Source organism: Cajanus cajan, chromosome 9 (assembly GCF_000230855.2).
Source record: "Cajanus cajan strain Asha chromosome 9, NIPB_CcT2T_4, whole genome shotgun sequence".
NCBI classification, from domain to species: domain Eukaryota; kingdom Viridiplantae; phylum Streptophyta; class Magnoliopsida; order Fabales; family Fabaceae; genus Cajanus; species Cajanus cajan.
Genome location: NC_138525.1, coordinates 39,593,307 through 39,620,474, shown reverse-complemented (window position 1 = coordinate 39,620,474; position 27,168 = coordinate 39,593,307). Strand labels below are relative to the sequence as shown.

The following is a 27,168-nucleotide window of genomic DNA, read 5'->3' as shown; positions in this document are numbered from 1 at the left end:
AGAACTGGTGCAGATATTGCTTGCAGCTGGAGAGTTAATACATGGTTCAAGACTTTTAAGATCGGTTATAAATCAACCGATCTTAAAAGTCTACTTTTAAAATCGGTTGATAACCGATCTTAAAAGTCTACCTTTTCAAAATCGGCTCTTTTAAGATCGGTTCTATAACCGATTTTAAAAGTCCAAAATAACCGATTTTAAAAGCCTTTTTTCCACTAGTGACTTCAATTTATAGGGATCAGCAGTGGGCCAGAATGGGCTGTTCCGATTTCGGAACGGCCCGTTCTGGCCCAATTATTATGTGTAAATTTCGTACCCTAGAACGGCCCATTCTGAAAACGGAACGGCCCGTTCCAGAGTAGAAAGTAACACAAATTTTCCTTTTATAGAACGGCCCGTTCCAGATTTGCCTTGTTTGGAACGGCCCGTTCTGGTATTGGAACGGCCCGTTTCACCCAAAATATTTAGTTGATTTCAGTTACGTTGGAACGACCCGTTCTTATATTGGAACGGCCCGTTCCGGGGTTCAGAACGGCCTGTTCCGATTTTGGAACGGCTCGTTCTGAGTTTTGGAACGGCCCGTTTCGGGCTACTGAAACCACCTTATTTGGCCTTTAGGCCTTCTGATGTCTTGTCTTGTTGTTTGCCTACTTCGGAAGCCCCTTCCCTTCGTAATGGAGGTCCATTTCTTTGTTTGTGTGCCCCCCGGACGAAATTGGGTGTCTACAATATAAAATCATTCATCAATATGTATATTAAAAAATAGGCTAAAATATGTTCAAACTACCTCCAATTAGCTCGATTTTCAAATTACTACCTATTAAATTTTTTTTGTTTAAATTATCTAACTAATTTTTTTTCAATTTAGTACCTGACGTTAGTCCCTCTCTGTTAAATGATGACGTGACTGACAGACTGTCATGTCATCACTCAATAGTGTATGCTATGTCAGCTAGATGTACACCTTACTTGCCAAGTCATTTTCCACGTCAGTATTTAAATTCTGACCCCAATCGACGATGCCAACCACATCAACAAGCACAACTTCCGCATCCCCTTCGTTTGCGGCTGCCACAACCTCAACGAAGCCCTCTGCCGCATCTGTGAGGGCACCGCCATGATCCGCACCAAGGGCGAGGCCGACACTGGGATCATCATCGAGGCCCTCCGCCACATCCACTCCGTCATGGCCGACATCCGCCTCCTCCGCAACATGGATGACGACAAGGTCTTCACCTTCGCCAAGAACTTCGCCGCCCCCTACAACGTTGTCATGCAGACAAAGCATCTCGACCTCCTCGTCGTCCTGTTCACCACTATCAGCGTCGCCACCCTGTCGACGCCACCCTCATGATGTAGCTTAGCGTTTGCGTCAGCTCTAGCTTCTTCAAGAGCAGCGACCCTGCCAAGTGTGCCAGGGCCATCGTCCAGGCCGTCACTCATTACAGCGACCTTGAGGTCTTGGCTAAGGTTAGTTGCGACTTGGGCGACACCATGGTTGGGATCAATTTGAACGATTCCAAGGTCAAGAGCTTTGCCCATCACTCTGAATGAGTATGCGAAACAATTTTTTTTTTAAAATTTAAAAAATGACGAGGAAAATGACATGGCAAGTGAGGTGTACATCTAACTGACATGCCATACACCATTGAGTGATGATGTGGCTGCCACATCATCATTTAACAGAAGGGGACTAACGTCAGCAACTAAATTGGAAAAAAAATTAGTCAGTTAATTTAAACAAAAAACATTTAATAAGTAGTAATATGAAAATCGAGCTAATTGGAGATAATTTGAATATATTTAAGACTAAAAAATATTATTGTTTTTAGAAATAATAATCGTTAACTCATTTATTTTGTCTTAAATCAACATAATGAATTTTAATTTCATATAGCCCTAATCAATTTATTTCCAATCAGTATAAAATCATATTTTTTTTTAAAATCGGTTATTACATTTTATCAACATTTTTAAAATTGGAGAAGTTGTTGAACCGAGAAAAGTACTTATTTAAGGTTTAATGTGGTTTAAGGTTCAACGATTCAATCTTCATCAAACCGGTATTAATAATTATCATTATTGTTATGAGTATAAAAATAATATTAAATAAGTATAAACTATAATTTTATAATACTAAATATTAAAATAAGTTATTCTAATTTATGATTTTTTATTAAATATTATTTTAATTAAAAATATTTTAAATTAAATTTAAATAAATAAAAAATGGACCAGTTCTTGGTGCAACCGACCGTTTTCATCCGATTTTCACACAACTATGAATTTTATGCATTTTGAAAATAGATTATCATGAAAATCAACTATCACTTTTTCAATATTGATTTTCAAATTATGAAAAACTGATTATATTATTTAATTAAACTATTTATATTTTTATTTTTATTTCTCTGTTTCGTACAGTTTCATGTTTTTCTTAAAGCAAGCACTTTTAAATTCATTTTATTTTTCACTCATACATATATTTTTATTTACCTTTTTTCTTTATCCATTATTTTTTTTTTCTTAGCAAACACGCCTTTAAATATTTTATATTAAATTTCTGTTTAACATTTTTGTGTATTTATATTTTTGAATTTCTGTTTAATTACTAATATTGCTTATTATAACTTTCTGTATGTATTTTAAATATCATGCAAGTCTTGCACAGAAATTTACACAAGTCTATAACTTGTATAGGTACCTATACGCAAACGCATATTAATTATTTAATAATTACAAAGGTAAGTTCCATACATATACGATGAACCCAAAATCAACCACATCAAAGACTTATGGCAAGGAGAAGACTTTGATTGTAACCTTGTGGACCCCGTTGATAAGCTTTATAAGCAGGCACAACATTTTTTTTTTATTTTTCCATGTTTTTTATTCGAGGACCTAATTGCCGATAATTATACTATAATTTAAAATTTAAACTAAATATTTAATCTATTAATCTTTGTTTTTTTTAATACCATATCGTTTCAAAACTAAAACAGTTTTTTGGTTTTGCACCTTTGACCAAGTCTCAGGTTTTTTCCGATTAGTTAGCACAAGTACATCCACTTGTTTACTGTTACTAGAAAGTTTGCAAAACAAATTAAAGATAAAACTGATGCGCGTACTCTTGATTTAAAAAAAGAAGGTATTTAATATTGTGTCTATATATACATTAGTACGTGAGAAATATATACAAAATTAAAAAATACACAACAAGTTCATTTATCTCTCTCTCAAAATTATTTCTACTACTAAAAAAAATATTTTTTGGAGTAGTGTTCTTTGATTCGGAGATCTTTCGCTGCACTCGAACGGTTTAACAGGTTGACGTATCTTGAGAGAGGAGCGCATTATAAGACTCAAAATTACCAGTGCAGTGGAGGTGTTTTATTTCTAAGGATAGCGCTCTGCGTGCTTCAACCCAGACTACTCTAAACTTATTATTTAATAATTTTATTTACCCTTTGTGTTTAATTAGTTGTTACTGATTATTTTATTTTAATTTTATGGTATTCATTGTGTTGTTGATATTGGTTTTATTGATAAATCTAAATTTTTATTTTTCTTGTGCTCTATTAAATTAATTTTATCTCCAACAATCTTAGAGAGAAAAGATTTCTTTTCTTGTTCAATATCAACATGTCTGCAATGAATATTTTAAAGTCTTTGAGTAGTAAGACAGAAAAATTTAATAGTGAAAATTTTTTATGTTGGCAACAACATATGAAATTTTGGCTTATAAAGTTGAGTTTATTTTCTGTTATTTTAAATGGAAAATATAAAAATTGCTTTGAATGTGCCTTGGTTGAAGATAGTTCTTTTAATGATACTTCTAGTGATAAAGATATTTTTGTCATGGTCGTATTTTGAGTGCTTTATTAATTTGATAATATTTATAAAATATTTTGTCATACAAAAACTGCTTTGGAGTTATGGGACGTTCTTGAACTAAAGTATGGTTCTGCTGAAAAGGGTTTAAGAAGATACTCTTGTGAAAGAATGATTTATTTTCAAATGGAAGATGGAAAACCTTTTTCTAACCAAGTTCATGAGTTTGAAAATATTATTTATGATATGAAGATGAAAGAAATTACTTTGCCTAACATAATGCTTGTTAGTTTGTTAATTTCAAAACTACCTCCTTCTTGGTCTAAATTTGCAAGAACTTAAGCATAAACCTGATCATTTCACTTTATCTGATTTATTGGTTACCTTGCGAATTGAAGATAAGCATCATATTTCACAAAAGGATTCTCGTAAATCCTTTTTTCAGGCTAAGGCTCATTTAGTGGAAAACGCTAATAAACCTAAACAAAAAATGTTCAAAAAATCTGGTTTTTCCAATAATAATAAGAATTTGTCTACGTTGTACGAGAAAAAATCAGACAATGGTTGTTCACGCTACAATCAAACTCCAAGTCAGTAGCATAGACTACGAAAATCACGAAATTGAGTTCACTGACCCTGAAAAGTGCCTTCCGAAGAAGTTTCAACAAATCAACAATTTTATCAATCGTTACAAATTTAAATCACCGTATTTGGAAGGAACAAACAACGAATTGATCTTCTTCAATTGTTCTTCACAAGAAATGATCTCATGTCCGATTTATGTTTCTTCTTCAGACTATAGTGTCTTCCAAATATTTGACAACATGGACCCATCTTGTACCAAGATGTTCGACGTTATCACGCCAATGAGTGCAGATATGATGCTATCGAATTCGGTTAATTTGAGATGGTCCAATCCAGGTTGTGCTAAGTGTGAAGCGCAAGGCAAGACATGTAAATGGAAGAGCAACAGCACAGAAGGAGACATGGAGTGTTTTGACTGCAAGGGCAAAAAAGGAAACCATATGCTTCGATCGTTTCTTTTCACCACATGTGAGAATAGACTCTTTCACACTACTTATCTCAAGTGAAGTGTCAATCTCTTTATTAATTAGTTAACTCTCCTATATGTTACTGTTAAAATATGATACAAACTTCTAGAATAATCTAGATTCTTATAGAAAAATACATAGGTATGCTAGTAATTATTAAATACAAATTCTAGAATCATGTAGATAACTATATATAGATAGAAAATTCTAGAAATAGATATCTCTAAAGTTTTCTACATAAAACATGAATGTGGTGTTGAGGCTTATAAATAGGTCATGTACTCAACATTTGTATACTAAGCAACTAGTAAGTCATTTCCACTACTCAAATTTATTCCAACTATTCCTCTAAACTAGTTTTCCTCTCAACTAAGCCTATCATTATAAATTTGCCTCCCCATTCTTTCTACCAATCAAATAAGCTTTTACTATTTAATAATTCATAAACTAATAGTGGTATCAGAGCTACGTTCGGTCATTGATCGAAACCGTATCCGGTCAAATGAATACAATTAAATGTAGTACTAGGAAGTGACTCCTAGGTCGTCTTCCAAGGACCGTCTTTTACTGTTAAAGGCTTAAACACACAGTGAGGGGGTTTGTTTTCGGATTTTCAGTTGGTGACACAATAAAACGAAATAAAATAGCAAGTAAAACAGATTGGTTCCCTGCTCAGATTGCAACTCTTTTATCCCTGGTTCTCAGAATATTTCTCTGTTCATAACTTAATCCTTGTTTCATCCGAGTTAACCAACTAAGCGAAGATTAACTCAAGATTTCCCTACACGAATTAAGCAAACGTATACAACATTAAACCTCCCCACAAGATTAAGCAACTTGTGAGCAACCTGATTCATTAAGCATGAATAGCTATCAAAAACGAAAATGTTTCAGAGGTTCAATGAAGAAGAACCAAGTAGGACACAGATTCAAATACAAATAAAACCTCAAATAGATATTGCAATCTGCTCAAGGAACCAACCCCAAGGGTTTTTAGCCTTCCATTAAAACAGAACAGAAAACAGAAACGAAAATGCAGCAAGGCAGAGAAGGAAAACGAAAATGAACAAAAACGAAAATGAAGGAAAACGAAAATGTGTATTCTTCAAATATAAATGTTCAAGTTCCACAACCACAGAGGAGAAGAGTAAAACGAAAATACAATGGCAGCTCAAAGAGAACAAAACGTAAAAGAAAGCAACAAGGAAAACTCAAAACGTCCAAACTGTAGCTACATGAGAGAAAACGTAAAACAGAAGAACAAAGAGAGAAGCCAAAAACGTCTGGAATGATGAAGGAGGCTACTGTTCACGTAGTCACATCAACCCCCCTCCTCTAGTGGCTGCCATGTCAGCCCTAGCCTAAACCTAAAATGACCTAAAATGAGATTGGGCCCCAAAACAATTACATGTCTGACCCAATAACAATAAAATAGCCTAAAAACTAAAAATGAATGCTGAGGTGGAAAATGGTGCAGCAGTGACATGGAAGATGACATGACAGATGACGTGGCAGCTCCACTTGAAGTCCAGAAATTAATTCCAAGCCCAAATAATTATTAAACTGCCCTGAAAATGAAATTTGGAATAATTAGATGCAGAAAATTCAAATTAGCTAAAATATGAATTACCGGTCCAATTACAGCCCAAATAGAAAACAATGCAGAATATAAGCAATTAGGCACAAATCAAAGATTAAAATAAGTACAGAAAGGTAAGAAAATAGGGGAAAATATTGACTCATCAGTCATCTACTGGGCGTAGAAATATTACCCCACTACTTCCAAAAAAAATTTCCCAATATACTACCCACTTTCAAAAAACAAATTCTAATCCATGGCTAGCACCATTCAACCATCATCTATCCCTATTCCCATTTTTAATGGTGAAAATTATGATTTTTGAAGTACGAAAATGAAGACATATTTCACCTTTCAAGATTTATGGGACACGATAGAAGAAGGATTTTCTACTCCAGAAGATACCTCAGCCCTTACTGCGACTAAAAAAAAAGGAGTTAAAAGAGAACAAACAAAAGAATTCAAAGGCGTTATTCATTTTGCAACAAGCTGTGACCGACACAATTTTTCCGAGAATAATGGGTTCAACAACAGCCAAAGAAGCCTGGACTACGTTGCAGGAGGAGTTCGAAGGAAGTGAAAAGGTACGTGCCGTAAAATTACAAACTCTACGGCGTAACTTTGAATTGTTAAATATGAAGGAATCTAAGACTGTAAATGACTACTATTCTAAGATAAAAGAAATAGTTAACCAAATGAGAGCGTACGGGGAAAATATTCTTGATAAGAAAATTGTGGAGAAAATTCTAATTAGTGTTCCCTATAAGTATGATCCAATAATTGTGACAACGATGAACAAACAAAAGATCTATCTACCTTATCAGTAACAGAGTTGATGGGGTCACTTGAAGCTTATGAGCAAAGGTTGAATAGGCATGATGAGGACTCAACTAAAAATGCCTTTCAATCAAAGCTCAAATTACGGTCTCAAAATAAATATAAAAGGAATAATGGAGAAATTTCTAGAAATTAAGAGAATTCTAGAAATTTCTCTAGAAATTATCAGAATGAATATCCTCCATGCGGCATTTGCAAGAGGAAAAATCATGCCGAGAAAGACTGTCGATATCGTGGAAAGCCACAATGCTGCCACTGCAAAAAATTTGGACATGTGGAGAAGTATTGCCGCAACAAAAATAAGCATCAAGCAAACTTTGTTGAAGAGAAAGATGGTGAGCAACATCTTTTCTATGCTAGCCAAGATTCCAATAGTGAAACAAGTGGAAGTTAGTACTTGGATAGTGGCTGCAGCAATCATATGGCCAAAGATGCAAGCATCTTCAAGTATTGACGAATCTGTCAAAGTGAAAGTCTGAATGGGGAATGACACTGTCGTTGAATCAAAAGGCAAAGGCACAGTTATGGTGGAGACGAAGAAAGGTACGAGACTTACTACTGATGTTCTTCTAGTTCCCGATCTTAAAGAAAATCTCTTGAGCATTGGCCAAATGATGGAGAAAGGTTATACTCTCCATTTCGAAGGAGACACATGTAAAATATATGACAATAAAAAACTAGAAATTGGTCGAGTAAAAATGGAGAAGAGGAATAGAAGTTTCCCTATAAGCCTGAGACAAGGCCCTAACATTGCCATGAAAGCAGAAGTAGATGACTCATGGCTTTGGCATCGAAGATTTGGCCACTTTAATACACATGCCTTAAAGTTATTATATCAAAAAAATATGATGAGAGATCTCCCATGCCTAAAAGAGAATAGTGTGAAGCTTGTGAAGGATGTCTCCTTGGCAAGCAACATCAACTGTCGTTTTTCAACAGGCAAAGCATGGAGAGCAAAGAACTTGTTGGAGCTGATCCATACAGATATATGTGGACCAATGCGGACGTCGTCACTCCATAACAACAGGTATTTCATTCTCTTCATAGATGATTTTTCTAGAATGACTTGGGTCTACTTCATAAAAGAAAAATCAGAAGTCTTTGGTATTTTGAAGAAGTTTAAGACCCTTGTCGAAAAGCAAAGTGGCAAACAAATAAAAGTACTTAGAAGTGATCGTGGCAAAGAATACACTTCCCATGAGTTTGATAAATTTTGCGAAGATGAAGGCATTGAGCAAAAACTTACAGTTTCATATTCTCCACAACAAAATGGAGTATCTGAAAGAAAAAATCGTACAGTAATGGAGATGGCTAGATCGATGCTCAAGGAGAAAGGATTACCAAACACATTTTGGGCTGAAGTAGTTTATACTGCTGTCTACATACTTAATAGATGCCCAACTAGGACAGTCCAAGATAAGACTCTGATTGAAGCCTGGAGCGGGAAAAAACCATCAACAAAACACCTAAGGGTATTTGGATCTATTTGCTACATACACGTTCTAGAAGAGAAAAGGCACAAGCTAGAAGACAAGATAGTACGAGGTATCTTCCTTGGATATAGCATACAGTCAAAAGGCTACCGCGTCTACAACTTGCAAACCAAGAAGTTGATTATTAGTCGAGATGTTGAAGTTGATGAAAATGTGACTTGCAATTGGAATGATGAGAAAGTAGAGAAAAACATTCCTATCTCAATTCAACAACCAGAAGAAGAAACTACAAAAGTCTCAAGTGAGCCTCATTCTCCTCCACAGCAACAAACTCCATCACCAGAGTCTACTCCAAGACGAGTTAGATCCTTGGCGGATATATATGAAACCTGCAACTTGGCCACACTTGAACCTGAAAGATTTGAAGCAACATCAAAGCAACAAGTATGAGTCAAGGCTATGGAAGAAGAGATAAAAGTGATTGAGAAAAATAACACATGGGATCTAGTAGACTATCCAAAAAACAAAGATATCATCGGGGTAAAATGGGTTTACAAGACAAAGCTCAATCCAAATGGCACCATACAAAAGCTCAAGGCAAGGTTGGTAGCTAAGGGCTATTCACAACAAGCTGGAGTTGACTACAATGAGACATTTGCCCCAGTAGCACGTCTGGATACAATTAGAGCTTTAATAGATCTTGCGGCACAAAATGGCTGGGATATCTACCAACTAGATGTCAAGTCTGCTTTTCTCAATGGAGTACTACAAGAAGAGATCTATGTAGAGCAACCACAAGGCTTCATAAACAAGGGCAATGAAGACAAAGTACTAAGGCTTAGAAAAGCTTTATATGGTTTGAAGCAAGCTCCTCGAGCATGGTATAGCAGAATAGATCAATACTTCACTGATCATGGATTTAGGAGGAGTAAGAGTGAGCCAAACTATACATTAAGACCCAAGGTCAGTATGACACTCTCATTGTCTCCTTATATGTAGATGATCTTATCTACACAGGGAACAATATAAAGATGATGACAGAATTCAAAGAAGACATGATGAAGACATTTGAAATGACTGACCTTGGCTTGATGAACTACTTCCTTGGTATTGAGGTAAGTCAAAAGAAGAAAGAGATATTAATTTGTCAAAAGAAATACACTGAAGCTCTCTTGAAGAAGTTCAAGATGAGTGGTTGCAAGACTGTCACTACTCTGCTTGTGACAAAGGAGAAGTTACAAAAAGATGATGGAGCACTAGATGCCGATGCATCTCGCTACAAAAGTTTGATTGGAAGCTTACTATATTTAACAGCCACACGACCAGACATAATGTATGCTGTAAGTCTTTTATCAAGCTTTATGCAAAGCCCAAGCCAAATTCACTTTGGAGTAGCTAAAAGAATTCTAAGATACCTACAAGGCACGAAGGAGTTTGATATTTGGTACAAAACAATGACCAACTCAAGTATGCTCAGATACACCGATAGTGATTGGGCAAGATTGGTAGATGACATGAAGAGCACCTCTGGTTATGCTTGCTCACTCGGATCAGGAATATTTTCTTGGGCATCAAAAAAGCAAGCAACAGTTTCACAATCAACCGCAGAGGCAGAATATGTTGCAGCGGCTGAAGCTACAAGTCAAGCAATTTGGCTACGGAGAATACTTGTAGAAATGGGAGAACAACAAGATGGGCCTACTACAATCTACTGTGACAATAAATCAGCAATAACAATGACAAAAAATCCATTAAATCATAGCAAGATAAAACACATTGCAATTAAATATCACTTTATCAAAGAAACAGAAACAACTAAAGAAATCAAGATGGAGTATTGTAAGACCGAAGAGCAAGTTGCTGACATATTCACAAAGGCATTGCCGAGAGCAAGATTCGAACAGTTTCGCACTATGATAGGAGTTAGAGAAATTTGTATCAAGGAGGAGTGTTAAAATATGATACAAACTTCTAGAATAATCTAGATTCTTATAGAAAAATACATAGGTATGCTAGTAATTACTAGATACAAATTCTAGAATCATGTAGATAATTATATATAGATAGAAAACTCTAGAAATAGATATCTCTAGAGTTTTTTACATAAAACATGAATGTGGTGTTGAGGCCTATAAATAGGTCATGTACCCAACATTTGTATACTAAGCAACTAGTAAGTCATTTCCACTACTCAAATCTATTCCAACTATTCCTCTAAACTAGTTTTCTTCTCAACTAAGCCTATCATTATAAATTTGTGATGGAGCTACTTGGAGAAGGTTGATGTTCTTCAAGTATTCCATGCAAAGGACCGTGAATACTCTTGAGGTAAATCTTCAAATCAACACTTGAAGCTTCTTGAAGCAATCTCCAATGGAGGAGAATCACCTAGGGAGGTTCCGCCACCTCTTGGAGAAGTGAAAAAGCTTGAGGAACCAAGCTTCTTGGAGAAGGAACCTTGAGAGAAAACTAGGAGAAGTTTCACACGAATTTGACTCTTGAAAAATGAGAGAGAATTCTGAATTCTTCTTCTCATAAATGTCCAAAAGTGATTACAAGAGAGGGATTTACAAATATATAGGGAGAGGTAGCTTCTAGGAGAAGCTAACCTTAACCATGGTTCACTAGGAACCATGGTAAGGTGTAGCTAACCATCCATGGTTTCTAAAACTTGTAGGAGAAGCTAACCTTGACCATGGTTCACTTAAGAACCATGGTAAGGTCAGCCAAACCTACCAAGGTTTAGAAACTTGGAGGAGAAGCTTCAAAAACCAAGAGGTGTAGCTTAGAAATTTCGGCCAAGGAGAGGTAAGTGAGATAAGCGGCCATGGCTTCATTTCCTCCTTTGAATTATTTCAAAAATTGTTGATTTTCTTTAGTTAGGTTCATCAAATGATGATGAGACCTAGCTAAATCAAATCTATGAAAAATTAGGAGTAAAATGAGTCCAATATGCAAAGTTTTGCCTAGGCCCGACTCAGGCCCAATTTCTAAACACACTCCCTAGCTTTGCTAAATGTCACCCCCTTTTCCCTACTAAAAAAATACAAAATGAATGTATCAACTAGGGAGGTTAAATGGAGTTAAACTCTCCAAGTAGCCTACCCAAAAATCAATATACAAACACTAGAAGAAGCAAGTAAAGTGCCTCACAAATACAAAGGCAAAAATAACCTATACAAGAGACTATGTATAAACTATACAATATACACAAGTAGAACTAGGCCTTCTCTTTATGATTGAGTGGTCCAAGTGAAAAATACCTTGGGCTTGAAAAGCCCAATAGTCTTCAAGAGGTCCAACTCTTCTTGAATTCTTCTAGCCATAGCTCTAGTGACTGGGCCCTTGGCCCATGGTCTATCAATTTGCCTCCCCATTCTTTCTACCAATCAAATAATCTTTTACTATTTAATAATTCATAAACTAACAGTTACTCTTATTGTAGGTTCGATTCTTTTGGGGCTGGTGGTCGTTGCCCTCATTAAGATCGCCCTCTATTTTAGAAGAAACGAAGAAGACCAAGCACGAGTGGAGAAGTTCTTAGAGGATTATAGGGCAGAAAATCCTGCAAGGTTTACCTATGCTGATTTGAAAAGAATCATCGATGGTTTTAAAGAAAAGCTAGGTGAAGGGGCTCACGGGACTGTGTTTAGAGGAAAACTTTCAAATGAGATTCTGGTGGCTGTGAAGATCCTTAATAACTCAAAAGGAGAATGGAAAGAGTTCATCAGTGAAGTGAGAATTATGGCCAAAATGCACCACATCAACATGGTTCGTTTGCTTAGTTCACTACAAGAAAATTACATATTAGCGAGGGAATATTCCCTCGTTATTTCTTCTCTGATTTCTCGCTAATCAGATTTGCGACGGAATAGTGATGGAATTGCGAGAGACCATTCCCTCGCTAAATACAGGTAGCTAATTAGCGAGGGATTTAATCCCTCGCTGATCTATAGCAAAATCCGTTGCCAATCCCTCGCTAAGTTCCTCGCTAATTATATTAAGTATGCTAACTATATCGCTCGCTAATTTGCGATCAAGCTTCCCCGCTATTCCCTCGCTAAGGTGTCGCAAAATATCCCTCTCTAATTTGTAGCTAATCCCTCGCTAATTTCCCTCGCTAAGGCCTCGCAATTCCCTCGCTGAATATCCCTCGCAAACCCTTCTCTATTCCCTCGCTACCTTTCGCTAGCAATTGTTTCGCTATTCCCTCGCAATATTTCCCTAGCAATTGTCTAGCTATTCCCTCGCAATATTTCCCTCGCAATTATCTCGCTATTCCCTCGCAATACTTCCTAGCAATTTTCTCGCTATTCTCTCGCAATATTTTCCTAGCAATTGTCTCGCTATTCCTTCGCTATATTTCCCTAGCTATTTACTCTTTTTTCCCTCGCTATTTCCTAGCAGATCCCTTACTGTTATGTTTTGGTTATCATCGCTAATCCCTCGCTATTTTGTCGCAATTTTATTTTTAATATTCATATATTCGTCTTTACCTGCATTTTTCATACTATAACTATCATAATTGTTTAGTTGTGATATCAAGATTGTAGTACCTGTATTTTGCATATCAAATATATTGTTTCATCAACTTGCATCAAATAAAATAAAAATACTAAAGGCTACCAAAACAATTCTACACAAAACAACTTTTCCTTTGATTTCTACCGATTAGACAACAATTGGGAAGATTTCTCTAACATTTATAGAGTTAATTTTTCATATATAAAAACTAATCCAATGAGTAATGACAAACACATCAGAATCAATTATTCCATAGAAATCTGCAGAACCATCATAAACAGAGTAAACATTAACCAATCTACGGAAAATACTTATGGCAAGTTTCAACACACACAAATTAAGAAGAGTTGAAAGTTTTGCATGGAACCGTTGTAGTCATATTATTTACCTTCCTGCAACGGACTGTTAACAGACTAGCCTTAGGTAGGTCCAAACCTTCAAGCTCAACTCCATCACTTTTATCTCTGTTTGGAACGAAAGAAACATAGACGCCAACCGAGTAATTCATCGGTGGAATTTTATGGAAAATAGAAGAAAAGTAATAATTAAACTTTGCTCCCTTAATCATTGTAGTATTGAACTTAGTATGACTAAAAAACGGAGGGATAGTTAATGTTACCGAATAGTAGAGAACTTTGGATTCGTCATTGTTTTTTTAATTTTCCTTTTCTTTTCATTGAGAGTATGAATTCGGTTGCAGAATGCGGAAATTGGCTCAGAAACATGAAGGCCAACTGTACCTGAATTCAAAGCATGGAATTCGAAAAGTACGAAAGAGTTATGGTTAATATAGCAATGTGGAATTTAGGAAAATTCATAGTTAACATGTGATTGAATAAAAAAGAGAGTACCGCGTGTGGTGTTGAATGTGGAAGAGGAAGAAGACGACGATGGAAGGGGTTGGGTTTGGAAGGGATAGAATTGGTGAGATCCGAAAGAGGGTTTCGTCTTCGCTCCAAAGCTTTTGCATTCTTCATTTCAGTGTCTCACTCACACTCACAATTGTCATGCATTCTGTTATATTCTCGTTTCCCCATGGCGGGAAATTTCAGTTAGAAAACCACCATCGCCTCATGCCGTCTGCGTGACTTAATTTCAGTCAGATAAGGCTATGATGTAAATTACATAAATTTTAGCTATATAACTTTTTGTAAAAATAAAAAAAAAGAAAAATCTATGATGTCAAAAAAATGCTAAAATTTTAATATAATATATACGTACGATTTTATTGTGACATTGACATATATAAGATTACGTACTAATTTATATTCGGTGATGTATCATGAAAACCTTGTTTTTTGTAGAGATAATCATATAGTATAAAAAAACTAAAATAAACCTACAATAAATAAATAAATAAATATATATATATATATATATATATATATATATATTTAACTAATATTGGTTCTCCTAATCAATGGTGTCTGCTAATCAAGAGTATTAAATGTGTGCAAGAAATTTATTCTTAAAGGAGAAATTTGGAGTAAGTAATTGATAGAGTTTAATTTATAGGATTGATAGTATAAAAAATTATATTATCAATTAATTAAGAATTAACAATTTAATACATTTAATTTAATGTAATTAATTTTTAAGCACACTTTTATGTTAAAATATACAATTTAGTACATTTAATTTAATGTAATTAATGTAAATTACGCTCTCTTTCTATAAGTAACATAAGTATTACATTATTCATTCTTCATATGTTAAAATGTCAAATAAATTATATTTTTATCCCTTACATATATAACACAATTCACTATTATATCATAAAACACTAATTCATGTAGATATTATAAAATATTTTTATATAAATTATATCTTAATACTCATATATTACATTTAATATATGTAATTAATATAATAAAAATATTATTTTATTTAAATATTTATAATTAACAAAATACATTAACTACATCTATTAACTACTGTTTTAATACTCATATATTATCTTTAATATATGTAATTAATATTATATAATAAAAATTTTATTTTATTTAAAAAATAATTTTAATATAGTCAACTTTGCGAGGGAAAAGAGAGAAATAATTTCCCTCGCTAAATAAACTTTTAATATCTCCACTTTTGTGAAGGATTGGCGAGAGAACATTTCCCTCGCTAAAGTAACTTTTACTATTTTAATTATAGTGATAGATTAGCGACCAAATTATTCTCTCGCTAAAATAACTTTTATATTCTTCTCTTTTGCGAGAGATTAGCGAAGGAAACTCAACCTCGCCAAAACAAATTCAATATTCTAGACATTTTGCGAAGCATTAGCGAGAGATATTGTTTCTCGCTAACTATTTGTGAGCAATTAGTGACCAAATTTATGTTTCTCGCAATTTAGCTACGACTTAGCTAGAGAATATTTTTTATCGCTAATTTGTCGCTATTTAGCGAGGGAATAGCGAGACAAATTTTTCCACGCTAAAATCCCTCGCTAATTAACAATTTTCTTGTAGTGGCTTCTGTGCCGATGGAATCCATCGCGCTCTTGTCTACAGTTTGTTCCCGAAAGGTTCGCTACAAAGTTTCATATTTCCACCAGATGACAAGGACCGTTTCCTTGGCTGGGAGAAGCTACAACAAATTGCTATTGGCATAGCTAAAGGAATTGAGTATCTTCATCGAGGTTGTAACCATCCCATTATTCATTTTGTCATTAATCCTCACAACGTGTTGCTCGATGAAAACTTCACTCCAAAAATTTCTGATTTTGGCTTAGCCAAATTGTGTTCCAAGAATCCTAGTTTGGTCTCCATGACAGTTGCTAGGGGAACCTTGGGATACATTGCACCTAAAGTTTTCTCCAGGAACTTTGGAAATGTGTCTTATAACACTACTACAAAAATATTGTTTAACATCGTCATATTTACATCGGTTCTAGTAGAACCGATGTAAATCATAAACGCGGTGGCAAAATTGTAAATAAATTGAAAATACAAACATATTTACATCGGTTTTTTTTTATGATCGATGTAGAAATGAAATCTGGGAGTTGTTCTACATCGGTTTTGCTTATAACTGATGTAGAAATGAGACCCTACTTTTTTCGTTTCACTCATCAGCAACCCCCTCCCCCTCTCTTCAAATCCCCAAACCCTCTTCCTCATCGATTCCATCGCCACCTCCCCCTCCTCCTCCTCCGACCCCCGCTTCCCCAACTCCCTCCTCCATGTCGCAACCTGAAAATTTTTGATCTTGCGACCTATTGTTTAAACATCCTTTTAAAAGTCTCATCAATTAAGGAATGCCCGGACGCCAGACTAATCCTTAATTAAAAGTCTCATCAATTAAGGAATGCCCGTTCCAGTTTTCTAAAATTAGCTTATTTGGGCTTTTGGGCCTTCTAAAGTCCTATTTTGTTGTTTGTATGCTTCGGGAGCTCCTTCCCTTCATAACAGATGTCCATTCCCTTGTTTGTATGCCCCCGAACAAAATTGGGTGTCTACAGCTACCCCTCTTTACTTGTCCTTTGGAATAGTAATGTGTTACTTTTCCAAAGGCAAGAAAAGACGTAGACATTTCGTCCGGGCCTTCTCTTCGTCTCTTTGGTGCTTCTATGTTGCTTCCCTTGGATAGGTGTATTTGCTTGTATCATTACCTTTTAGAGTAGCTGAGTGTTGGGTTGCATACTCTATGGGGTAACAAGGGTGACAAACCATACACCTGATCTTTAGTCTTCGAGTAGATGCTCCATTATTTTTCTTGTGATGGTGTGTCCCTTTATTTGTAGCTTGTTTAAGAGAGAGTATTTTCATAGCCTCTCCAGGCCGTAGTATTTTCATAGCCTCTCCAGGCCGTAGTATTTTCGTAGCCTCTACTGGCCATAGTATTTTCGTAGCCTCTGCAGGTCGTAGTATTTTCATAGCCTCTACAGGCCGTAGTATTTTCATAGCCTCTACAGGCCGTCTGCTGGTGCTGATGATCTGATTACTCCTTGACGAGGATTGTTGGTAAGTGATGCGCTTGTGCTGGTGGGCAAAAAAGTAGATGGTTGACAGAGATTCTGGTGCTGCCCTTGCCATGTGAGTATTGTGATGCCTTTCCAGGTGCCTGATTGTGGTAGGTTTTTTTTTTCTTCTGAATTTATATTTGTTTAGCTTCGGCTTTTTCATGTTTGAAGCTTGCCTTTTTCTGCTATTTTTCTAAATGCTTTGGCTTTTTCAACATATATGAAGCTTGCCTTTTTCTGTTTTATCTTTTGTTATCATCATTGGTGGAGGGATCCCATCCCATGAGGATATCATTTGCTTAATATTTATGATGAATATTATTTTGTAAGCCACTCCTAGCTTTGGTAAGGAAACCATTCCTAGTCTTGACATTCTCTTGAATCATCCTTAATTCAATTGAGGAGTAGGACATGATGGCCTCTTCATGCTTGTGGACTTGATTATTCTTCCTCGTCCGGTTCTATCTCGTCTTGCTGTTGATGTGTCTTTTTTCTTGGTGGTTATATGAAACCACTTGTATGAAATGCCCTTGTTGGGGCTATGCTTTTTGACATGATCTCGGATTTTAAGGCACTGTATAGTTGTTGATCTTTTTTACGAGTGCTTCTGCCTCTTGATTCCTTCAGCAAGTGATGGATAGACACACACAAAGAATGCAAGGATGCAAAAGAAAATGCAAAGTAGAAATGGATTGGATTTTTTTTCTTTTAAATTTTTTTTTTGTGAACTTATACCCTTTTGTGCACACTTGTGCCATATGCATGTTATGCAATGATGCTTCTATGCTAATGCTTACAATGCAAATTTATTTTTAATTTCAAAAAATTTATCTATGCGCATTGATCAATGACATGGATTGTTAGCCTTTAGCCTTGTCGAATTCAGTGTTGCTTCTTGAACCTAAGGTTTGTGTGGTTCAGCCCTCTCGCTTGTACTGGATATGATATGTTAGCCCTTAGATCAGGTGAACCTAGACTCTGTTCCAGGACACCTCCATCTTCTCCTTGTGAGTGTTCACTGTGCATACTCCGTGTATCTCTCAAATTTATCTTAATGCCATATAGGTCAAGAGGAAAAAGAGGAAGAGGATATATATATATATATATATTTTTTTGTAAAAGTTTTGGTAGAAAGGATTTTTTCAAAAATGGTTTATAGAAGAATGGTTGGCCGAGGTAGGCTAGTGGTTTAGGCTGATGAACAAGCACATTCAAAGTGAGGAAATCATTTTCCGCGTTAGCTTATTATTTCCTTCAAAGTTAAGCGATGACTTGGGATTGCATATTGATTAAATGATCTTCTTGAGCCGCCTTTCGTTTTTCAGCTCGGGATGCTGCTTTGTCCTAACTTTTGCCTAGGTTGCTTGAGATGTGTTCCCTAGCGGACATTTTCTTTTGATCCTCGCTTTTGCCTAGGCTACCCTTTTTGTTTGTGAGTCTCCTAGCGAACCTTGCCTTAATTTTTGCGCAGCCCCCTTAGTGGGTTTCCTGCCAGGTTTTTGTCTTTGCAGCATTTGTGATCATCTTTCATTCCTTCATTAAAGGGGGATGCCCCTTGCACTGATTTTATTTGGACTTTTATCCATAAGTCATGCCCAATTTGATTGATCTTTATGTGTTTTTTATTGCGTATTAAGCCATTGTTTCTAATGACGTCCTTATTTCAAATGTACTTGTTCATTTAAGGTTTGTTGACGAGGCTTAGAGTAGATAAAAGGGAGAAGAGAAATGAAGTAGAAAAGTGTATGGCATTAAAAAAGAATTTTCAATCTACACGTGCCCATTTAATGTAGCTCGAGGGCTCGGGCATGCCCGAGTTCGTGATTCACACATAGAGAAGTAGAAGGAGGTTTCCCCTTAGAGAGGCCTAGGTGATTTGACTATAGAGTTAGTCCTCCACTTGCTTGATGTAACTATGGCCTTTCATAGGAGGTGGCTGTAGGTAGGAGCGACAATAGAGTTTTGGCATAGAATTTTCATGGAGTCTTGTTTCTCTTTATTTTTTGAAAGGAATACTAATTTTCGACTTTCAACTCTGGAAGACATTACCTTTTTTGTATCCCTAACTTTTGCATAGGACGTATCCTATCGAGACTTTTGATTTTCTTTATTTATTTTTTTTCTTTGAACCCTAATTTTTACCTAGGACGCCCTTTACGGGTTTCCGTCCTATCGGGCTTTCGACAAACAATGTCTGCAAACATGATACTCCTTTTCCATATTGAAATTATCTTGATAAGAAAACTCTATCCACTTGCCCTACACGCTTGAGATTTGTCTCCTCCTTAGTAATGTTGAATGGGTCCTTTGATGATGATGCTTGGATTCTCGCGGACCCCCAACACGGCTTCATCTTTGTTGTTTGGGGAAAGGCCTGACGTCTTGATAGTTAATTTTGGCATTCTTTTCCCTTTGCCCCCTCGGATAATAACTAGTTTCACCATTGAGTGTGCCCCGTTCCATCATGTGGGCTTGGCTACTAGCGACTTACTCTCCATTACTTCTGACTAACGCACATAGGTTGATTTCCCTTTTTATTCTCATTTATTCTTTTACAAGGAGGGATTTGTTCTAAATGAATGTAATGCAGAATGTAGAGAAAGTTGAAAAAAATAAATATCAGTCTCATTGATTTATTTATCTGTGAATGCTCAAATAGATTTTGACAGTATTAAACGAGAATCTATATTAGGTTCCAATAAGACTTACTTTAACAAACATATCAAAGCAAGGGCCCAATCATAGTATTTTTTAAAAAATTGATTTGGGCTTTTGTTTATAGCACAGATACTGTCGTATATTAGAGCATTCACTTTTCTTAACTTTCTATACGTATTGCAACCTAATCCTCCTTAGCTAATAAAATAAAATGAATGAAATTAATGAGCTAATCTAGAATGCATGTCATTTTTTTTGCCTAATCTTTATCATGTTTCTATTATCTAAAGGGGAATGATGTGTGATGGAGATGAGATTCCCTTTATTCATTTTTTTTTTAAAAAAAAAGAAACTATCTATATGATGTTAATGGGATGCTGACCTAAGAATGTACAAAGGGGTATAAAATTTTTATTATTTTTTTTATTATCTGTTTGTGTATTTTAAAATTCCAATCCATCTTATTAGAATAAAATAATACAAACAAATGCACACACATATGCTCAATCAACGTACACCCACGAACGATCATGTTCAAATCTTTGGTTTGTGGTCCCTGTAAGAAAAGTGCGTTGCATAGGAAGGTTCTAATCTCACTGGTCTTTAAGGCCCCCAAGCTGTCCCCATTATAGGAACCCAGTATCTCTGTCACCGTCACCTGGCAAACTCTAAGGTCTGTCGCAGTATTTCAGGCTAGAGTAACCGGTTATCACCTTGAGTGTGATTTCTAACAAGGCTCGCAGGCTCCAAGGCCAAACTTGGGCCGTTCGTATGTCAATCACTCCCTATGTTTAATACCCTCATGCCCCCGGGTGTAGGGAGAACTGTCGTGTGCAAAGGTTTGTGTACAATTTTATTTCAAACAGGTATGAAATTTAAATAAGCAAACAAATATCAAAGCCAAACAAAGAAAGCAAACAAGGTAAAGGGGAAAAATATTTAAATTATTATTTTTATTTTATTAACTTCATCAATTAAATGGGCCTGACCCTCTTTAAACGTCCCCAATGGAGTCGCCATCTGTCGCAACCCGAAAATTTCCGATCTTGCGACCTATGGTTTAAACATCCGTTTAAAAGTCTCATCAATTAAGGAATGCCTGGACGCCAGACTAATCCTTAATTAATGGTTTTGAAAATAGGTTCATGGAGTCGCCACCAATGTTTTACTCCAAACATTAGAAAAAGAAAAGATTTTTAAAAGTCCAATAATGTTCTTGATAACCAGAATTGGGTTCGGGGGTCGGTTACGTGTAGGGAAGGTATTAAGCACCCCTACAACGCCCTAAATCGGTACCCTATGATGAAGATAACGTAATAAGAATTAATAATTAAAATATTTAATCCCCTTTATTAATGATTATTTACATGAAAATTAAATTACACGGTGAACCCTAAGATATCTACATAATTGCGTTTATTATAGCAATATATAAAATAAAAGAAGAGAAAGATAGAATAAGAGATTGATGAGTAATATCTCGTAGCAAGCTTTATTATATCTTCAACTATGGAGATTTTAGGTGCTTTGTGGCAACCTTTCACACTACAATGCCTCACAAAATCTCAAGAAATACAAAAGAGAGAGAGAGAAAAAGAGAGAAATTTCGAGCTCTAACACTACAAGAAAAATGATAAATTGCGACGGACAAATTGCGACGGTTATCTAGAAACCGTCGTCGCTTTGATATTGCGACCCTTCATACGACAGTTTTTCAAAACCGTCGCAAAATTGTTCAATATTGCGACGGTTTATCGTAAACCGTCGCAAAATTTGTTTAACATTGCGACGGTTTATCATAAACTGTCGCAAAATTTGTTTAACATTGCGACGGTTTATGATAAACCGTCGCAAAATTGTTCAACATTTCGACGGTTTATCGTAAATCGTCACAAAATTTGTTTAACATTGCGACAGTTAATCATAAACCGTCGCAAATTTAACATTGCGACAGTTAGTCATAAACCGTCGCAAAATTTTCAACATTTTTTTTATTAGAATTTAAAAGTCTTTTTTTGAAGTATTATGTATATTATCTTAATGAACTTATATTTTATTAACAATTTTATATATACTTTCTTTAACATGAGGTACACGATTTTTTTCTTCTTTATATAATTTCAAAATCGTGACTAGAATATAAATTTATCTTTCAACAAACTTATGAATTTATCTTGTATGTAAGATGTGTTAGAGTATATAAATAAATATAATTATCATTTTATAACTTAATTTTTGAGTTATCACATCACATATTATTGAATAATTTACAATGTTAAATTTTATAAAAATCCAGTTTAATTTATTTATGATATAAATATGTTTTTAATATCTAATATATATTTTTAGATGATAATTTATTTTAAAATATATCTTATAATAACAATTCTAAATGGAACATAAATCTTCTTATTTTTCTTATTTTGATTTTTTTAATCAATATATACAATTTTACTATTTTGATTTTTTCAATCCACGTATACAATAAATAAAAAACACAAAAGATAAACATGCATGGTAAAAATTTTATTTTATCAAAAAACTTTTTGTTTTAATATATTACATTATATATGTGAATATTAAGACATATATATATATATACATATATATATTATAATTAAACTTTTTTAAAAAATTAATTCATTATTAAGAAATTTTTTTTATTACATGAGAATTAATTTCTTTCAAAAATTTGACAGATATAAAATAAATAAACATTTTTTCTGAATCTATATTTTTATTTTATTAGAATATAATTTTTTTAGATAAAAAATTATGTATATGTCAAATAGTAGTGGGGCAAGTGCCCACTATTCCAAACGTGCATCCGTCCCTGTATATATATATATATATATATATATATATATATATATATATATATAATATAGGGGGTTATAATTATACCAATGTAACTTTTATTAAGTATTATGTTGCTCAATAACTTTATATTAAATGTGTATTTTGTAAATCCAACCGTTAAATTGAAAGTTCATATCACTTTATAAGTGTATATCAAATTTTGTTAAAATTGAACAACAACTGGAAGGTAATCAAATTGTTTATATTTTAGTGTATTTTGAAATGAATATATTACATCAATTTTGTTTTATAAAAATGAAGTATCAAATCATCTTGGGTTAATATAAAGTTTTGTATATATAATCTATGAGAGATATGAACTTTCAATCTAACAGTTGGATTTACCAAATTCACATTTAATATAAAGTTATTGAGCGGTGTAATACTTAGTAAAAGTCATATTTAATATATATATATATATATGAGGGGGTTTATAATTACATCAGTGTAAATTTTACTAAGTGTTATACCACTCAATAACTTTATATTAAATGTGAATTTTGTAAATTTAACCGTTAAATTGAAAATCTTTTACTGTTAAATCATATATACAAAATGTTATATTAATCGAAGATGATTTCTTATAAAAACAAAATTAAATCTATCGGAAAATTTATATTTTCGATGAGAAAATTTTTGTAGGAAAAGCTATATTATTGATGGAATATTTCAGAAAAATTTATATTTGTCGAAAATGTAAGAACTGGTTTTAAATTTGATATGAAAATATTATGATATAATTAGATAAGATTTTAAGTAAGTATTTTATTAATGGTTGATAATTAAAAAATAAAACAAGGATAAATACATTTTTTGAATTTTATATGTTTGATTTAAGATAACTTACAAAATAACTCTTGGTAAAGTTATTCCGCTCAATAACTCATCGTGTGTGTTGAATTTCATCGATCCAATTAATTGTTAATTTAAAAATTATTAAATTTTACTAATAATTAATATATAAAAATTAATTAGTTTTGGAATAAATAATTTGCTAATTAACAATATAATTGAAACATTAATTATTTTAAATTATTTAACTAAAATCTTATTGACAATTTACTATATGATCTTAATATTTTTGTATAACTAATATCTGGTTTTAAATTTGATATGAGAATATTATATATAATTAGATAAGATTTTAAGTTAGTATTTTATTAATAGTTGATAATTAGAAAATAAAACAAGGATAAATACATTTTTTTTGAATTTTATATGTTTGATTTAAGGTAAATAAATATATTAAATTAATTAATAATTTATTTAAAATATTAAAATTTAATTTATAAGTACGTAATAAATAAATATTTATAATTTTATAAATTATATTATCATTATAAATTAAAAAATTTAAATAATTTAAATTATAATTTTATATCGAAATAAGTAGATGTTAATTATAAAAGTAAGTACATATAAATAAAGAATAACTAAATATATTATTATTATTATTATTATTATTATTATTATTATTTGTAATATAAAATTATTATATATTATTATTATAGTACAAATATGAGATTGTATATTTGAGAATGACTTAAATGAATTAATTTGTATAAGTTATACTGACAACATACATATACATTTCGGTAGCTTACTCATCAGAACTTCACAGTTAAGCGTGCTTGACTTGGAGTAGTACAGGGATGGGTGACCTTCTGGGAAGTTTCCCAGAAATTGCACAAGTAAGGATAAAACATGCTAAACAGTGAAATATGGTGAAATAAAATCCTTGAAAGGCCAAATATGAGGATTGTTACATTAATAAATTTATTAAAATAAAAAAAATTATAATTTTCGACGGGTAAAAAAAGGGTTGTAATATTAATTTAGAGGCAGTTGGTGCGACAGTTGATTAAAGGGTCGCAATGTTAATATAGAGGCATTTGGTGCGACAGTTGATGAAACGGTCGCAATTCCAATTTTGCGACGGTTTGTGCAACGGTTCTGATAACCGTCGCAAAATTTCCTGGTGATGGACAATTCTGCGACGGTTCCCAAACCGTCGCAATGTTGTCTTTGCGGCAGTTCTAACCGTCGCAATGTAGGCCATATAATCGTCGCAAAATCGTCATTTTCTTGTAGTGTAAGGAGTCTGAACAAAATGTTGGAGTCTTGAGAAATGAGCCCAAGCAGTCTATTTATAGACTTCAAAAAAGGTCCAGAACAGCCCGTTCCAAAATCGGAACGGCCTGTTCTAGATATGGCCGTTACGTGTAAATTTTGTAACTGGAACGACCCATTCAAAAATTGGAACGGCCCGTTCCAGATATAAGATTAACGTGTCATTTGGTATACTGGAACAGGTGTTCCAAACAAGGATCTTTAGGCTCTTTTTATAACTTGGAACGACCCGTTCCAGTTTAGGAATGACCTGTTCCAGTTAAAGTTTTAGCCCTCTTTTGAAGAGTTTGGAACGGCCCGTTCCAATCTTGGAACGGCGCGTTCCAATTTAGGAATAGCCTGTTCCAAATTAGGGTTATTGGTCCTTTTAGGAACTTGGAACGGCCCGTTCCGGTTTTGGAACAGCCCGTTCCAGTCTTCTAAAATTAGCTTATTTGGGCTTTCTAAAGTCCTATCTTGTTGTTTGCATGCTTCGGGAGCTCCTTCCCTTCATAACAGAGGTCCATTCCCTTGTTTGTATGCCCCTGAACGAAATTGGGTGTCTACACTCCACTCCTACGCCGCCGTCGCCGCCTCGCCCTCCGACTCCCTCGCCTTCCTCCGCCACATCACCCAAACCCTCCCCTCCTTCTCCCCCGACCGCTCCACCTTCCACATCCTCCTCTCCCACCAATCCCACTCCCAATCCCTCTCCCCCATCCACCAAACCCTAAACTTCATGCTCTCCCAGAGAACCGATGTAGATTTATGCTTAAATCTACATCGGTTGTCTAGAGAACCGATGTAGATTTATGCTTAATTAATTTACATCGGTTTTCAGAATCGATGTAAAAATGTATACATTTTCTACATCGCTCTATTCTACATCGGTTTTAGAACCGATGTAGATGACTTTAGAGAACTGATATAGAATATACATCTTGTAGTAGTGAGTTTGATATCTATAGTTATGGAATGTTGTTGTTAGAAATGGTTGGAGGAAGCAAGAATTTGGACATGTCTTCTAAACAAGATTTCCATGTTCTGTACCCGGATTGGATCCATAATCTAGTTGATGGAGATGTACATATCCATGTCGAGGAAGAAGGTGATGTTAAAATTGCAAAGCAACTAGCTATTGTTGGACTTTGGTGCATGGCGGCCAGTGAACCGTCCATCCATGAAATCTGTCATACAAATGCTAGAAACTGGAGAAGAACACGAGTTAACTGTGCCTCCTAATCCATTTAACTCAACAACTTCTACTTCTACCGGTGGACTCACTTCGTCGAAACAACCTTTGGAGTTGGAAGTCATTCAAGAATTAGAGAATGAATAGCTAATTTTACCCTCCCAACTTTTACGGTGGAAGAAAATGAATACTTTGTATAAAAGTGTAGCATATATATATATATATTTTATGTGATATGACTAAATACAAACCCTAGTGTTTAAATGTATTTTATTTTCTCTTCAAAAAGAAAAAAAAAAGTTAGTTGTTGTTTTTGTAGATGAAAATAAAATAAAGGTTGAATTTTCTTTTTGATCTCTACAACTTTATCAACTTTATTTTTGGTTCTTATAGTTAAAAATATTTTATTTTGGTTCTTATACATATTATTTGTGTTCATTTTTATTATAGGGATTAAAAAGTAGTTTATGGAATTATATTCTGGTCCTAATTTTTTTTCTTTCTCTAAATATTTTAATCCTTATAAAATTTGTATACATTATTTTTATACTTATATATAGTGAGTAAATTTTATTTTAGTTCTATAGAATATTTGATTTTTAATTTTTATCTCTAAACTTTAAAATCACTATTCTTTTATCCTTAATGATGCTTTTAAGATAAATAAATAATATTTATTTTAATGACTTATAAAATAATTAAGATTTCATACACTAATATGATATCATTAACAATTGTAGATAACACATGAAATGATCATTTAATTTTTTAATAAATAAATAAGTTGTTAAAATAATTATATAATAGTATGGACTAAAAACAATAAGACTAAATTTTAAAGGATGAAAAAAAACATATTTTATATGAACCAAAATAGAAACTAATTCATTTTTAGGGAAAAAAACATATTTAAAGTCTTAAAAGAAATAAAATTAGAAAAAAATGAACATAATATCTATAGTGACAAGAGTGAATTATTTTTAATTATAAAGACTAAAATGTAAAATTGATAAAATTATAAGAATAAAAAGATAGTCAAACTTGTATTAAATTATTAATGAATTAATATTGCTCTTACTTCAAATTTGGTGGCACTGTTAAGGTCTAAAGTCTACTTGCCAGAAAGTACA

General features: G+C 33.8%; 1 long non-coding RNA gene and 2 pseudogenes across 1 annotated transcript; 2 read left to right on the top strand and 1 right to left on the bottom strand.

The window, feature by feature from the left end:
* The first annotated feature begins 1,006 nt into the window (after positions 1–1,006).
* LOC145951872 (putative pyridoxal 5'-phosphate synthase subunit PDX1) lies at positions 1,007–3,721 on the top strand (annotated as a pseudogene).
* A 296-nt stretch (positions 3,722–4,017) lies between these two features.
* On the top strand, positions 4,018–26,662 carry LOC145951891 (rust resistance kinase Lr10-like; annotated as a pseudogene).
* Positions 13,644–14,418, bottom strand: LOC114915921 (uncharacterized). Its single transcript, XR_003804185.2, has 3 exons — positions 14,108–14,418; positions 13,876–13,996; positions 13,644–13,720 (listed from the first exon to the last, which is right to left on the bottom strand). It is a non-coding gene; the product is annotated as an uncharacterized LOC114915921 (long non-coding RNA).
* Positions 26,663–27,168: the final 506 nt, after the last annotated feature.